The sequence below is a fragment of the Emydura macquarii genome, unplaced genomic scaffold, assembly GCF_026122565.2.
Source record: "Emydura macquarii macquarii isolate MOO-44397 ecotype Brisbane River unplaced genomic scaffold, CSIRO-AGI_Emac_v2 contig_2897, whole genome shotgun sequence".
Taxonomy (NCBI): Eukaryota; Metazoa; Chordata; order Testudines; family Chelidae; genus Emydura; species Emydura macquarii.
In genome coordinates, this window is record NW_027133034.1 from 35,398,309 (window position 1) to 35,414,844 (window position 16,536).

Below are 16,536 nucleotides of genomic sequence, written 5' to 3' on the forward strand. Positions count from 1 at the left end.
GTGATATAGTTTGATTTTTGTGTTATGAATGATGGCCTAATAAGTCCAACCAATTAATTTGCACAGAATTTCATGATTCCTTTTCTTATGCTTTCACAGTAAATCACTCTTGGTTTTTTTGGTTGTTTTTTTTTTTTTAATACAGAGCCATGATTGCTTTTTGTCACATTTCCAAATCCTCAGTCCTGTGTCTTAGAGAATCAGTCAGTGGAACATTTCCAAAACTGCTAATGTACATAATGGCCTGATCAGACCCCAACTATTGCCTTCCAGAGGAAATGATTCATTTATTAAGGTTGTAATTACAGGCAATGAAACAGCTGGTTATGGGCTCTTTCTCCATGCCTCAACTACTTTCTAACATCTGTTCATGTGAGCAAGAGCAGGCCACTGACTCATTATGGAGAAACTATTAGCTTCCACATATATACTATTGCAACCACAGCTTCATTATAAGGTCTGCTTTCACCCTGCCCCCCTTTAAAACTCCAACACAAAAATTCACATATTCAAGGTTGGGATTAACTCTTAGTCATAAGGGGTGAAATTCACCTGTGTACAAAGGACCAGCACAAGGCCGAGGGGCCAGATTTTCAAAGGCATTTCTTTAGGTGACTAAAGAGGTGCCTACTGGGATTTTCAAAAGTGCATATGCAAGTTAGATGCCTAACTTGGAATCTCATTGGAATCAATGGGTGTTAGGCCCCTGTCCTTCTTAGGCCCTTTTGACAAATCCACTAGGTACCTAAATACTTCGGAAATCTGGCCCAAAGCACCACTTACATCTCACTTAAGCTCCTGAGGAAAATGAGCAAGTCATTCTTTTAGATGATGACAATTAAAAATGACTTCCGGTTGAACTTGGTGAAAAGTGGCTGTCTTTTTTGTTTCCCTATATCTGGAAAATGGAATCAAATCACACTTCATCATTCACTATGGAAATGACTTCCATAATTCCCTTGCCCTCAAAAATTCCCACGTAATTAGAATTTTTTTTAAATTACATTCGCTGTAGCCAATGGAGAACAAAAAAAGGCCAGCCAGCCAAAATGTTTGATGTCAACGATTTACATATATTCACAGATATAATAGTTCCCTTTGCCCTTAAGAGAGACTGAGGAAAGGGGAGCATAATGCAGCAGAGGGGAAGGAAGAGAATCTCCCCTCAAGCCTCCCAAGCTGTACAGAAGAGGGTGGCAGTTCATGCATATCTTCAAAGCTTCACAGGGGAGGGGAGCAACTAACTCTAACTCTGACCCTAAGTACAAACCCTTCCATCTTCATCGCTGTCCAGCAAAGTACTTAAACGTGTGCTTAATTTCAAACTCATGCTTGGGCTCCACTGAAGTGACGGGGACTAAAGCACATGCTTAAACATGAACAGAAGTGCATTCCTGAATTGAGTCCCACGTACATATTTTGCATAGAAGTTCTAGGCATATAGTGATCTATAAACTGAAAGAGTTTACATTTTGGGGAGGTGAGCAAATCTGGAATAAAGCAAAAACTGAACTGCATTACATTTTTTGGGCAAGATTTCACAGACAAAAACAGTGACTGTCTCACAGTTCTACAACATGCTCAGTGTCATCATTCAACTGTGTCTGCAAGCCAGAGATCTTGTTTTAATGTTTAAATTTGCCAAATGACCTTGTGCTAGGAAATAAATAACAATTAAAATGGGATAAAAGTACCTTTCTGTTAAAATGTTCCATCCTCTTCAATACCTCTGATGCTCACTGCCCTAACTTGCGGGCTCCAGCCAGGGATGAGTTTAAGATCTTCGGATACCTGAGATGAGATACCCTAGAAAAAACATTAGTATCTCCTCTGATAAGGAGTGACATGAATGTGTCTGCATTGCAGTGAGGGAAAGATGTAGAAAAATCCACGCCAGACTGTGATGTCTGTGGAGCTGCTACATAATAATCTATAATAATTTTATGAGCACTGAGTGTGACTGAGTCATTGAAGGGCAGTTATTGTATATATGTTTCCTATATGACCAGTGATCTAACCTATATTGGGGGCCTTGGGAAGAACAGAGAAGCAATGTAATAGCTTTCTAGATAAGAACACACACACGTGAAAGACAATGGGCCAAGCAGTTAGCTTCAAGGATCCTCTCTCTTCTGTCACCAACGAGTTGCAAACCTTGTTTTTCCAGAGCTAGGGTTACCAGATCAAAGGCTATAAACAGTTAAAAAGTGACTCGATTCCTGTGAAGAGGGAGCTGTCTAAGGCCATAGGCTGACGCAGACAGGCTCTGTGGAGGAGTCAGAAGGAATTGGGTTTTGCCAGGTACAGGACATGTCATGGCCCTGACTTCTCTGCCTTCCTTCTGAGGTTGCTTCTCTCCAAGATTCACTAGCAGAAAATAGTCTCAGGATATTGTGGGATCGAGTTATGTTTGGCATAGGGGTGCTAAGGGGCAAGGAGACATACACCTCATATACAGGCTCTAAACATTCGAAATGCCTATAAATATGAATCCTAATAATTCCCATGGGAGATATACAAGCATTATTTAGATAAGGAAACTGAGAGGTGAACTGATTGCCAAAGGTCATATGGCTAATGATTGGCCAAGCCAGGAATAGAAACCAGGCGTTCCGGACTTGGGTCCCATGCTCATCATTCCTTCCGACCCCACTGCCACGGACTGCCTCTGTGTAATTAGTTACAAATCTGTAATTTAATTATACAATGTGATGGGAATAGACTTCACTAATCTGATTTCTCAGACTTTAATAAGGTGGGTTATTTAATAAAGAATTGGTAAACAAGAATTTGGGCTTTTTTTACTGTACAGTCTCAGTCTAGTCTTTGCATGTGGCTGTTCTCAGCAGAAGGCTACCCACACTGTCTGTGAAAGAAGATGCAGGGCTGTGGTAATACAGGGCCAGATTCTGCAACCTCTGCTCACAGTGAATAATATCTTACTCTCTGAGTAGAAATCCGCTCCACTGAAATCAATGGGACTGCATGTAGAGTAAGGTACTGCTCAGTCAGAGTAAGGATAGTAGAATCTTGTCTGTAAAGAAAAGAAATCTCACCCTGTGCCCTCCAGCCAACAGCCAACATTCAGTACAATACCCAGATTCTTTAAAACATAAATATTCATCCACATCTAAAATAGAATTCTAATTCTGTTCACTCAAAGTAATTTGGAATTTGTATTGCTCCATTTATTGTATTGTTGCTCTGTGTTATGTCTTGCAATTAGCTGGTATCCCACTGCCACAAAAGCTCTTTGGAAACATGACAATGTCTAACCTTTCAAAATACATCTAATGCACATAACAGAAAAACAATCCCTGGAATTAATGAAGCTGTAATAGGTGCAATGAAAGGAATGAATTGAATTATGATAACATTGTTAGCAATAATTGAACCAATGTTATAAAAATGAAAAGTCAGACCAAGCTCTAATAGCATGGAGATTTGTGAGGCTATTGTTTTAGAATGCTTCTTTCAGGGCTTTTGCTTTGGCGTGTTGCAGCAAATTATAAAGCAGTATAAAGGATTCGTAATTCTCCAATGCAAGAGGACTTGCATTTCCTGATGTATCTTTGTCTTCCAGGAAAAAACTAGAGGGGAGAGAGAGGGAAGCAAGCAGGGAGGCTGAGGCCATTAGAAGGTTGCACGGTGGATGATTGCAACACTCTCAAATAAAGGACTTCAAGTTTTCAGGCCTCTTTCCTTTAACCTTGATAAGCACTTTTAAAAGATGGCCCTTTTAACAATGATGGCAGCAAGCTGCATTTACAGAAGAGAACAACAGAGAAAATGAGCAATGAATATTAGCTAGCTACTTGCTCACGCATTCTGAGTACAAATAGAAGGCTGAGGTGGCATTCTTTCACCACATTGACTGGCTGGGGGTGGGGTTTAGTGAATCCAATGACAAAAATCAAACTTTTGGGAACTGTACTATCCTGGGAGTTCAAACGTAGGACAAGTTCCAGAGGGGTAGCCATGTTAGTCTTTCATCTGACGAAGTGGGTTGCAGCCCACGAAAGCTTATGCCTGCAGAAATGAAATTTGTTAGTCTTTAAAGTGCTACAGGACAAACGTAGGACAGTGAGTTCTCAGAATAATCTTTGTTTTCTCTCGGTTAGAATTTTATTTTGACCGGAGGAGGAATGCAATGCTTGATTACATCCACAAAAGTGAAGATAACACTGGATAAATTACAGAGGTATGTTGGTGCATTTGCAAAGGACAATATGAGTAGCTAATCCCATCCATATGGTATTGTACCTCTCAGAATACTAAATGCAAATATATGCTGTTTTCATTATTTCTCTTCTGCAATATTAATATCGGACTCTAAATTAAATTATACCACTTGCCATAATACTGAACACTATATGAAAGATTAATAGGCAGTATTATAATGCTCTAATTGTCTTAGTCTGTGCTTGGGAGTTAAGTCCTGATAATACATGATTATCCCTTAATGGGGAACAAGAGGTGCTTCCACACACCTACGTATTTTTTCTACATTAATCTTCAGTTGTTTTAAACAGGCATGTCAGGTTTAAAGTCCCACATTGCTACCAGGCTACCTTAGAGGATTTTTAATCTTCTACTAATAGAACTACATAACCAAACACTTAATAGTCTAGGAGAAGAGGTTCACATCCCAGCATTCATACATCAGAATGCCCATATTAGTGTATAGAAATTATTGTTCTACATCACACTTTCATGTCCATAAGAAAATTGAGTTTCCCATGATGTTGTCTGGGATAATCCCTTCAGACAAGCACAAAATTCCCTCAGAATCACTTGATGCCCATGTATTCAGCTGATTTACATAACAAAAAGAAAATGACACAAACTTGTGTCTTTCTAAAAAAATAAAATTAAAAAAACCTTGTCTTCCACACACCTTCTGACAATTGGGTACTGTATGAATAATCATGTTCTGTACCTCATTTACTATAGATATTACTGGACTGAGAAAATAGCTGAAGTTTAAGTCCAAATTTTTCATCATAAAAGATCCATATTTTTAAGATTTTTTTTTTTTTTTTTTTTAGGGTAAGGCTCCACAGCCCCAAGTTTGGCCAAAACTGCAAATTAGAGAGATCAAAGAAACAGCCCTTTGCAGGTCAGTTTGCCAGTTACTGTACTTTCCTTTATGTCTAATGGACAAGGAGGCTTGTGTCAGACTTCAAATCTTTGGCTTAGTTAGTTTCAGGTGCCAGAGGTGTCCCATTTTAAGACATCTATATAAATTACAGTGTTTCCTGGTGATAAATGATAATATACGTAACATTTAATTGAAGCTAAGTAAAAATTGCCATTTGATACAGCAGCAAGGTACGGCTATGATAATGGTCCCTTCACAGAGTTTTAAGCCCTGCATAACTGTGGTTGTAACCCTCCACAGTTGTCTGGATTCAGTTCTATGATGTTGGCATGGAGTTATTTCAAAACCTCAACAATTGCACGTTTTTTTTTTAACACACTGGGAAAGTATATATTGATTTTCTTGGCATACTCTATAATTTTCATTGCTATTAGAAATGGTTGGAGAAACTTTGAAGGAGCCATATTCCATCAGAATAATTTCACTGGAATTGAAAGACTTCACAAAACTGGAGATTAGCTGGGATTTTATTTTGGAAGAAAAATGGAAAAAAGTTCTGGCAATGATGAAAATATCCCGTTTTGCCATTTTGAGAATGAAACATTTCATTTTGAAATGACTTTTTGTTTCAAAGTCTTTTTATTCCGTGTTATAATAAAATACAAAATTTAAAAAGTCAAAATCTAAATTAAAATTTGTTTTGATTTTGCAGAAACTAAACATTTCAATCAACCCAAAACAATTTTTTCCAGAATTTTCCTTCATGGAAAATTTCTAAACTTTTGGTTTTCTTCCCCAACCATAACAAAGCCAAATTTCACAAACTCAAAATCCTTTGAGAAATGGAGCTTCTGTCTTAAATACCACCAAAGACTTGTGAGAATCTGGTTACAGGAGCATAAATATCCATGCAAAGTGTAAACAGAAACACAGCAATAATAATGTGCACGACAGATTGGTCATTATAAATATCTGAAAATTACAAGTTCTGTGCAATGGAACTGAAACTTCTATACAGTAGTAGTGATCTTTTAAAGACCTTTCGATTAGTGCCAAGAACACTAAAGTATATGCATTTAAAGAGCAATATGACTGAAGTGTTTATTTCATTGGTGAAATATACACCACCCCCTTTGGACTTGCTGAACAATAATGAAACACAGAGGCCATGTACATTTCTCTTTTGTTATACTGTGGAATATACTATTATGCTGAATATTTTCACCTGTTAGCCAGGATTGCTGGAACCCCTGGAGCAGCTCAGAGGGACAATAAAGTGTAGGTAAGAGAGAGCTAAGAGAGCAATCCATCTATTTTACTGTACTCCCTGGAGCCAGGGGGAGCCATAATCCCAAAACAAATCCAAGAAGGATGGTCTTAAAGTACTCAGGAAATCAGGGTTCAGTTTCTGGCTCTGTCATAGACTTCCTGTGAGACTTTGGACAAGTCACTTAGGGTCTGATCCAAAGCCCACTGAAATCAGTGGAAAGACTCCCTTTGACTTCAGTGGACTTTGGATTGTGGTCATAATCTTTATGACTCAGTTCCCCATCTGTAAAATAGGAAGAATATTATATATCTTCTTTAGATTATAATCTGTATCAGATGCCAGTTGTTACTAATTTCTAAAATACAAAATGAGAAATAAAAAATGTACAAGACTGATTCCTAAACAAAATATATCAAAATAATTCTATTTCATGGTGTTCTTCCAGACAGCTTGGAGGAGTGTCCTAACTTTGTAAAATGAGCACACTTCTACAATGCTGGATGCTAGGCACTCAGTGATATCAGCTGAGTAACTTCCCTCAAGAATACATGTTTCTAGAAATCTTTGCCTGATAAATATGAGTTATAAATGTATGAATCAATTCCATCTACCTCCCTAATAAAATAGACTGAACAATCCTTTGTCCCAGGCTTTGGTGCTCACATAAGACTGTTGATTGTCTACTTCCAGCATTGTTCTATAATCAGAAGCATTTCAAATTGAAGTAACACAATCTCTATCAACAGGCTTGCTGTCATCCATAAGCATTGTCTGCTTTCCTCAGATAGGCTGCACATTTTCTCTAGGATTCCTTTCAGGGATAAATAGAAGAGTGGTATGTTTTAGGAATGAACACAAGTCACAACTCCTTGTCCAGTGATTAAACAGACCAAAGTCAGGCCTGCAGACAAGGAAAGCGGAGTCTGGCAAATGGCGTTATATACGTGCACTGCCATGTGGCCTAGTAGGAAAAAGCAGCTCCTAATTGCAAGGTCTGATGGTGACTTGGTTTATCAGGCTGTTCATAGCCTGAAATCTATCTATAGGAAGGTAGGCTTTTCCTGAGAAGGAGTCCAGGGTTACTCCTATGAAATCTATAGTCTTCACTGGAGTCAAAGTGGACTTTTCTTTGTTTACGCAGACTCCCAGTGACATCAGAAAATGGAATCAGAACAGGGTCACTGACTGGATCTCCTGGCTTGATCTGCTCTTTAGTAGCCAGTTGTCCAGAAACAGAAAGATAGAATAGCTGTTGTGTCTCATCTGGGATGCTACTACAGAGAAGACTTTCATGAAGACCCTAGGTGTCATTGTTAGCCCAAATGGAAGTGCTCTGAATTGGTAGTGCTCTTGTCCTATCATGAATCTGAGAAATCTGCGTGACTGGTGAATATCCACATGAAAGTAAGCATCTTTCATATTGAGGGCTGCAAATCCTGGTTTCTCCACCATGGAGGAAATTACTGATGCCAGTGTTGCCAGGAAAAATTTTGATTTGCAAATAAGGATATTTAGTTGACATAGACAGAAAATTAGTCTCCATCTTCCATTTTTTCTTGAAAACTATGAAATATGGGAGTAGAACTCCCTCCCTTGATGTTGGGGTAGAACATGCTTTATGACCCCTTTCTGGAGGAGAGAGTTCATCTCCTGATGAAGGATCTCCTCATGCTAATGGCCCTGGAGAAGGGGCTGGGAAGAAGCTGGGTTTCGGGGGCCAGGGCTGGGAGATAAACATGATTGTTTAGCTGAAGTGGATGATCTCTAGTACCCACTTGTCTACTGTTATTGTGCTCCAGTTACGTACAAAGTCGGTAAGGCAATCACCAAAGTTTTGGGGGCAAATCAGTATGGAATCAATATCAGTACATGGTCCTCAAGCATCCCATCAAAAGAAACTCTTGGATGGTGATTGGGGCTGGGCAGAAGTTGAAGAGGTGGAGGAAGCTGTGTACCTGAGTCTTTGAACCTTCTGTCATTTGCATGGTGAGTGCGGGTGATCAGATGCCCAGCAGGGAGATCTGCACCTATAGGTTTGCTTGTGGTGTTTTCTCTTTGGGACTGGGGTGTAAATACCTAGGGAGTGGAGGGTTGTACTAGAATTCTTAAGAGAGTGTACAGATTTGTCAGTCTTCTCATTGAAGAGATTAGACTCATCAAAGGGCAAGTCCTTGATATTCTGGACCTCCCTGGTTAACCACGAAGACTATAGCACTCTTAGCATAGTCCTTCTCCAAGGCAAGGAGACTAAACTAACTATACTAGCTATAAGAATACAAACACTAAGTCTAAATCTACTAAAATGATTCACAATATATATTTACATGATTTGAAGTAGAGGAAGATTTTAGCAGACACAGAGAATTCCAACTCAGCCCATGTGGCAGTAAAAAGGAACTGTAGGGCCATTGGTCCCTGCCTTCCTTTATGCCCTTTGTTCAGAGCATGTGGGAAAAAACTGTGCATGAGTGGACCAATGGACACTACTTGCTACAAAATAGGGGTCTCAGTGCATAAAGTGCATGCACACCCACATATGGAATACACATAGGGATCAATACCTAAAGAATAAGGAATTGTTTTCTTGACATTTTCATATTCAAGACCAATCACTAGATAGAAATGGTAGCATTATCAGTAATAATGCAGAAAAGGCAGAAGTGTTCACTAAATATTTCTGTTCTGCATTTGGGGAAAAAAACCAGATGATATCATATCATTATATGGTGATGATAATACTCTTTCTATTCAACTAGTATCTCTGGCAGATGTTAAACAGACATTACTAAAGTCAGACATTTTTAAATCAGCAGGCCCAGATAACTTGCATTCAAGAGTTTTAAAAGAGTTGGCTGAGGAGCTCACTGCACCTTTAATGTTCAAGTTAATGTTTAACTTCTGGGGAAGTTTCAGAAGACTGAATGAAAGAAAATGTACCATAATAAGGGCAAACAGGATGACTCAGCTAATTATAGGCTTGTCAGCCTGACATCAGTCCCAGGCAAGATAATGGAGCAGCTGATATGGGACTTAATAAAGAATTAAAGGAGGGCAAAATAATTAATGCAAATCAACATGGGTTTATTGAAAATAGATCCTGTCAAACTAACCTGATCTATATTTTTAATGAGATTACAGGTTTGGTTGATAACAGTAATAGTGGTTGACATAATATACTTTGTCTTGGAATCACACAACATTTGATTAAAAACAAGAATGATATAAAATTAACTTGGCACACATTAAATGGATTAAAAACTGACTGATGTGGGTCTCAAAATGTAACTGTAAATGGGAAATCGTCATCAAACAAGTGTGTTTCCACTGGGTCCTTCAGGGATCAGTTGTTGGCCCTATGCTATTTAACATTTTCATCAATGATCTGGAACAAAACCTTAAACTTATCACTGATAAAGTTTGCAGAGGACATAAAAATTGGGGGAGTGGCAAATAATGAAGAGGACAAGTCACTGAGTTACAGCAATCTAGATCACCTGGTAAACTGGGCTATGCATTTTAATATGGCTAAATGTAAATATATACATCTAGGAGCAAATAATGTAGGCTATACTTACAGGATGGAGGATTCTATCCCCTGGGAAGCAGTGACTCTGAAAAAGATTTGGAGGTCATGGTGGATATGACCTGAAGATGAGCTCCCAATGTGACGTTATAGCCAAAAGAGCTAATCCTGGGATGCTTAAACAGGGGAATCTTGAGTAGAAATAGAGATTATTTTACCTCTATATTTGGCACTGATGTGATTGCTGCTGGAATATAGTGTCCAGTTCTGATGGCCACAATACAAGAACGATGCTGATAAAATGGAGAGGGTTAAAAAAGAGCCATAAAAATGACTGAAGGATTAAAAAGTATGCTTTACAGTGATACACTCAAAGAGCTCAATTTATTTTAACAAACAGCATTAAGGAATGACTTGATCACAGTCCATAAGTATCTACATTGGGAACAAATATTTAATAATGGGCTCTTCAATCTAGCAGAGAAAGATATAACATGATCCAATGGCTGGAAGTTGAAGCTAGACAAATTAAGACTGGAAATAAGGTGTACATTTTTAATAGTGAGAATAATTAATAACTAGTATAATTTACCAAGGGTCATGGTATATTCTCCATCATTGAGAGCTTTTAAATCAAAACTGGATGTTTTTCTAAAAAATCTGATCTAGGAATTATTTTGGCCTACCCTATACAGGAGGTCAGACTAGATGATCACAGTGGTCCCTTTTGGCCTTGGAATCTATGGATCTATAAAGTGAAATCAATTTGAAAAGCTAATCCCACTCTGGATGGTCTATGGGGATGGCCAGAAAATTGTCACAGCAATGAAGGAATCTGCAGAAATCATGAGTAGGATGAGTAACTCTATACAAAGAAACTTTTTCACTATATCTGATTAGAGTGTTACACAGGCTACTATAATTCATCAATGACCTTGGCGACCCACTTAACTGCATCTGCCTGGAATGGGGCGAGACAATGTGGGTGAGGTATTATCTTTTATTGGACCAAGTGTTGCTTCACGTATTATTGGCAAACATGGATTTAGATCATCAAAATTAGAGAAGGAAGACTGGCGTGTTACCTTGTTCATCTCCCTGCCTCTACAGTAATTCCTGCCTTGTCCTCATTCTCTTACATGTTGCAAGTGACAGGATTTCCATCACTCATTCCCAGAGTGAAACAAGCAAAAGGGCTTCTTCTACTCACTACCAGCATCTTCTGGCACAAATTCACTCTCATGGTCTGACCCTAATTTCACTACAAATCCTGCCAACAGTTGCAGCAGTGAAACATTGGCAAGACCTTTTTAACATCTGAGGGTAAAGAGCAACACTACCTATTACTTATGCCTCACATCCAGATCTAATACTGTCCATATATGATAATGTCACATTCACACCTTTATAGGGCATACTGGCTGTGTGGACATCATACCTTGCTACTTCATGGAGGTATATAACTTTGTGGAAAAAAGCTATTTCAAGCTGAAACTTTTTTATTAGCCTCAGAACATTTTTTTTTTTTTTTACAATGAAGGAAGGATGTGGGTAGCTGAAATGTCAATGCCTGTTTTCCCTTGTATCTTTATCCTTGTCAGCAAATAATAGTGTAAGCATCCTTTGAACTCTACAACTGAAGTACAAGTTGCATTTTTAAATCATCATTACTGAAATTGGTTCAGAAGGTCTTCCATGTTTTTCTCTGGCTTCATTACAGTTACTCTGTATTTACACATTGTAACTGTGATCAGAACTGGGCCCACACTCTACAATGTCTTACTTTTCTCCTTCCTTGTTGTGGAAATCATTAGCAAGTGATTTCTGGGGCAGCCAATGATCAAGAGAGGCCCTGGTAGTAAAGCTTCAGTAGGAATGGTGCTGTCCAAGAGGAGCAAATCCTGTGGGGGATGGGCCAGTTAGCTGTGCTGCGGAGATTTGGCCTCCTAAAACTCTTTGCCACTTCTATGGGGGACTAAGCTCCCCTCCTCTGATAGAAGAAATAGAAGGAAGTCCCAGAGTGGAAACTCACACACTCTCCACCCCCTTACACAGGTTAGTCCCACTTAGGGGAGCAAGGAGTCCTTAGATATTAGCAGTGTACAGTGCAGCATGTGAAGTGAATTACGAGTAAATGGTCAAGAGAACTAGATACAAATAAGAGATCAGAGGAAAACCCTTTGCACTGTCATCTATTAGATGGTGTTTTATTGTAGGTCTGGGCATAGGAAGTTATAATGGTTTAGAAGTCACATTAGACAATTCTCTCTCAACATATATCTATGTAGACAGACTGACAGATAGATACTTTAGTTTGTTTAACTCTGTCACATAATCCCAAATATTAGCTGAGCTATAGCTCTAAACCAAAAGGCTCCTATGCTTATAAGTCATGCAGAGTGCTCCTGCTAAAAGTACGCTTGTGTTCTGTCCAGTTTAGAAACCAGTAATAATAATAATATTAATTTCCAACTAACTGAATGGATCTTTCCCTTACATTTTTTGGATGACTGTCAAGGACAAAGAGGACTGTTTTTACCAAGTTGCCTCTGCTGTCTGAGAAGGATCTGTTCATTCATTATTTTATATGTGTTTTTTTCTCTTAAAACAGAGATACATTTCCTCCTTACTAACACAGAGATACTGTGAGTAGATACTTGGGTGTTGCCTAGCATGACTAAACGCTTGGGGCAAATTGCACCTTCAGTGCTTCCCTCTATGTACAGATATGCCCTTTGAAGTGCTGAAATTAGCACTTCAGAGAATGCTACTACATTCCAGCACCACAGAGGCAAGAAGAAAGAAAAACAACAAAAAAGAGGGTTGTTTTTTCCCCCCCCCCCCCCCCCCCAACAGTCCCCTATGTCCTCACTAAAGCTCCTTGGAAGGTGATATTCATTCGTCAGTTTCATCAGAATCATTATTGTTAATTATTATCACTGGCTTTTAAAAACAAGATATACCACTACATTTTGCAAACACACTAGTCTGTCTTTCATTAACACTCTTGACCACAAAGGTTACAGTGAACAATTACTCATTATAGCAGGTGCAGGTAGTGACCACTATAATTAAAGTTGCTAAACACTTTCCATTTTCACTTCCCTCCAACCCCCACTGTTTTTCAAACACTCATAACTCTCCAAAACATTGACCCTTGGGATTAAAATTTTCCATGCTGGGCCTCTGCATGAAAGTTAACATTTATGGAAAATTTGAGCATAATCCATTAAGCCATTTTGAGTTATGAAGAGTGAAAAAAACCCAACAACTATTTCCTGATTAAAAAAAAAATGTAATCCTTACTGTTACAATTATCTACAGCCATAAATCAGCTTTTTACCAATTTTAAGACCTTAGATCGGTTTAAACTATAAAACAGATACAAAACCAAAAAAGGAAGTCTTGGAGGGCAAGTGACAAGAATGTTGTACAATTTATGCTGCCTAATCTTGCACTGATAACTGCATGGGCAGATTCCCACTGATGTGCAGGTCTATGCACGTGCCAGGGTCCACTCACATGTATGCACTTGTAAGATTAAGACCTGAGCTAATATTGCTAAATAATATTAGGTGCCCTTTGACTGAATGGTTCTTCTTATAGAATTAAGATTTTTTCTTTTCTACGAAATTAAGTGCAACAGTACGCATTAAAGCAACTTTAAGGTTGTAGGGTTAAACTCTCAAAAGTCAGCATATGTGAAGGTCATTCTTGAATGCATTACCTTAACTTGGCCTCTCTATGTGTGCATATATATATACTACAATAATCTTGACATTTGCAGTTATGGTTATGGACAGTGGCAGCTCCCACTTCACCACAGTATCCTGCTAACTTTGTCTTAATCCTAATCTAGAGGCAGAACACTGCAATGCCTAGCACAATACTAAAACATTGGTTCAGTGCCAATTCCGAGAGGTTGGCTCTATTTACTGAATCACCAATACAACACTTTCTAAAACATCTACATGTATTATATTCTATAACAAAAGATGGAGATATTGAGTGGAGGAGAAACTGAAATGAGAAGAAAAGAAAAGCTGGACAGAATCATAAATCAATATCCCTTGTTGCTTATGGATCAGTAATTACAGTTTAGCAAATGACTAAAACAAAAAACTGTGGGTCTTTGGCATCTAACAGGATTGGGCCTATTATGCGTTGTGACACAGTGATAGACACAATCACTCTTCCAAACGGGAAGGCATGATAAGTGAAAATGACTACTTGCATCTATATTACTTAAGAACATAAGAATGGCCATACTGGGTCAGACCAATGGTCTATCTAGCCTAGTATCCTGTCCTCCCATAGAGGCTGATGCTAGATGCTTCAGAGGGAATGAACAATTATTGAGTGATCCAGCCCCTGTCCTCTGCCAGTCAGAGGCTTAGGACTTCCTGCTCGCTTTCCAGTTTTACAGAGATCTCATGTTACCACCACAAATTAACCACAGATTGGAAACCCATTTAACTAATTTCCTCATAGTTTTGGTCTTTGGAACTTGTGATCGCAATAAGAAGGATCCATACAACATTATAAAGTAAACATCTCTCCACAGCTCCATGGGGCAGAATGGAAAACTCCACCTCACAACCATTCTCCTCCTCACAGTCCTGGCATGTTTTAGTTTTAGGAAACATGAAATAAAGAGAGATGCCATGAATCATGCCTCCAAGCTGGCAGAGGTAGCAGATTACATCATCATGGATCTTCCGTTAAGAATAGCTTAGGGGCTAACAGCAACTGTATCTCAAGCTCTTTTCAGCTACCACTGTAGGCCATGGAAAGACAATCTTTTTAGGTAGCTGGCTGGCTCCCAGACAATTTGAGAAGAGAGAGGAGAGACAGAAGGGTCACGCTGCTATTGGAAAGTGGGAGTTCTGCAGCCATTGCAGCTGCCTCTCTGTGCCCATGCCTGCCTTCCAATCCCAGGGCAGAGTATCAATTGCTGGTAGTAGAAAGGAGCTTGGAACCCCACATTGTCCACTTTGCCACTACCATTCAAGAGATACCTTTCCCCCCTTCCCCCACCGCCACCAGCTACAGGAGATCTGGGCAGTATGTGTGGGGCTTCGGGGTGGGAGAGGGACAGTATAGAAATAATGGATGTTTTGTTGAGGGAAAAAGCATGGCATGGACAGATTTCTGGGGAGACTATTTTGTCCAGAGAAGAACAGGTTACTCATGGACTGAGGCAGACTACAGTTGAGGGAGGCCCTTATTAAAATTTCAGCGGCACACACTGTTCATAATATCTTTATGTATTTCTAATGTTCTGTGATGTTCAGACACAATATACCTTATTAGGGATAACATCATTTCTGTCATAATAGCAGGCCAGTTGCTCATGCATCCCCTCATCAGAAGCCATTTTCCCTTGTGGGATTAATCTAAGAAAAGACAAACACCTTCAACAAGAACTGAACCAGAAATGAATAGGGAATGCAGGTATGTGCTAACAATCCAGGGCAGAAAGACAAAGATAACGTCCACAGTGGCCATATATTGTACTTTTTAAAAGGAACCAGTCCTATGCTCGTGTAGAACCAGATACATGTGCTGTGGTCCTGAACAGTGAACCTACAAGAAATGAAGAGCAATAAAGTGGTTAACGAAATAGCATTTTCCCTTGAAATACACTCAGCTCCTATCAGAGAGCAATCTTCTTTAGCCAGGATTTTGGGTGCTGTAGAAAGGTGGTTGTTAGAGTGTAAGTAATTACAATGAATTTCCATAAGGCTGGAAGCCTTGTATCAGAACATTAACATGACTGAGAAGTGCATATCATTTTTGGACTAGCTTCAAAGAAAATGTCTGATTCAAAAGCAAAGCACAGTTTGTTTTATTGTAAAAGGAATGCTGGGCTTTAAAGACTGAAAATTTTCAAAGAAATTGGTTTTAATGTTTTGAAAATTAATGTACTAATCATGTTCTTACAGTTATTATAAAATAAATACTTCATGATCAAACGCATGTTTTCGATATATGGCTTAATTAAATCATAATGATTTGTAATACAAAGACACCAACAAATATGAAATGAGCTCCATTTTACTTAGAAAGGTCGTTCTTTTTTCTCCTGATTAAAACTCCTAATAACATTACAGTAGCTATGTTCTTCATCAAGGAAGTAGTTAAACAGCTAATTTTTATATAAATATATTCCATGCTACTTCAATACATTAGAAAAAACAAGAATAACCTAGTTAAAATGCAATTCAGAGGAAACAGTGGGCGGATGGCTATTTACATGAGAAAGCACAGAATAAATGAGCCTCATAAATTATTCACAGCTAACCAACAGAATTTAGGAGATCAAATCTTTTTAGAAATTAAGTGAGAGCTGCTGGCGGAGAGAGACTCCATTTTTTTTTCCACCCAGGCTGACAGGAGAATCTACTTCGAACATCCTAATGAATTTCAGTCCCACATCTGCTTGCAAGCAAGGCCAAGATCACCTTAAAAAGGAATCTATGACAAATCACTCTGTCATTTGTGCCAGTAGTCGCTGTCCTGATACCATCCCTGCCTTCTGAGGCAGAAAATACAAAGGATTCAGTGATGACATCCAGCAGCAAAGGGAGGAAATACGAGCTTTTTCTGATTTTTTTGTCTGTTCTGTGCATTGTTTTCCCT